This window comes from Pinus tabuliformis, chromosome 6 (assembly GCF_031772625.1).
Source record: "Pinus tabuliformis cultivar Carrire ecotype Pingquan chromosome 6, CPIR1, whole genome shotgun sequence".
Classification (NCBI taxonomy): domain Eukaryota; kingdom Viridiplantae; phylum Streptophyta; class Pinopsida; order Pinales; family Pinaceae; genus Pinus; species Pinus tabuliformis.
This window is the reverse complement of record NC_142292.1, coordinates 105,348,827-105,350,284: the sequence shown is the minus strand read 5'-3', so window position 1 is coordinate 105,350,284 and position 1,458 is coordinate 105,348,827.

Here is a 1,458-nt window from a genome sequence, read left to right as displayed (position 1 = left end):
TGACTTAAAGGCCAAGTGATATGATAGAACCCCAAGACGAACCTACGGTAGAAATTTACAAGACCCAAAAAGTTGCAGAGCTCTGTTAGAGTGGTTGGGGTTGGCCAATCCTGAATGACTTGTATCTTGGATGGGTCCACATGCACACCCTTCTCATCAATGATGTACCCCATATATTGAACCTAAGTCAGGCCAAAGGTGAATTTCTCCAAGTTAGCACACAGCTTGTGTTGTTGAAGGGTTTGAAGGACCTGTCGAATATGGTGATGGTGCGCTTCCCAACTCTGGCTGAAGATCAAGGTGTCATCTAAATACATCACCACGAATGCAATGGTGAAGGGCCGCAAGATGTTGTCCATCAGTCTCATGAAGGTTGCAGGCGTGTGTTGAGCTATAGAAAAGGTATGAATTTGACATCTATTTCCTTATCTTTTTCCTTAATCATATCTCCTTTATATTCTAAAATGGTAATATATCAAAGAATTATAGCGAAAACAAGGGAGTTATTGGTTATTGAAATTTAGTTAAATATTGTCTTTTCTCATGCAGGAAAGAGAAGAAATGGAAAATTACCATTCCAGAGGAAAAGAAAAAACAGAGTAACTGTTGTTCCTTCACCAAGAAGTTGTATCCAGACAAGCAGATCAAGATTGGAGCGCGTAGTTAAGGATAAGAACGGAAAAGATCACAACATCAGCGCAAAAAGATAAAGAGTTGACTGGAGTTAGAATATTGAGAGGATCCCTCAAGATCTCTTGATCCTGAGGGATCGTTGTTTCAAAGTCTATCTGTTATTCCTGTTTTATCCTCCTAGCCATTATAAAAGGGACAACGTTTGTAAAGATTTAGGATTCATCAGGCATCATCATTATTCAGAACTTACTGTTGTATTTTCACTTTGATCATCGACTCTCATTGATTAAAACAGAGTACGATTGGCTGTAACCATTTTCGCATATGATTAATACATAATCCGGTTGTTGTTCCTTCTTTTATACTGAAGTAGTCCAGCAGTGCTTTACTAGCGGCTAAGGTCCCGACCCTGGTGGATCCACTTGCTATTTTGTACCATTACTTTACGATCGCAGTTGTGTGATGGTTTGGTTTGATTTAGTTTATTGGAATCACATTGCTTTACTGTTCCTTGTTTCGAGAATCTATGAATTGTTTCATTATATATGCTGTAACTGAATTGTGTCACCGTTCCTTCTCATCGTAATAAGATTATTATTCTCTACAACTATATTGTTATGCCGTTCATCTTAATTACAGAGCTTCGTTGTTCCTTCCAGTAAACTAACTTTGTTGTTCATTACAGTTTCATAAGTTCTGTTGTCATTTCTACTAAATAGCATTGATGTTCATTTCCTTTCTGCAAGTATTTGGTTTTGCCTTTCAGCGTTGTTACAGTTAGCATATTTATTCCCTTTCTATTAGCAACATTGTTGATTTAATTCA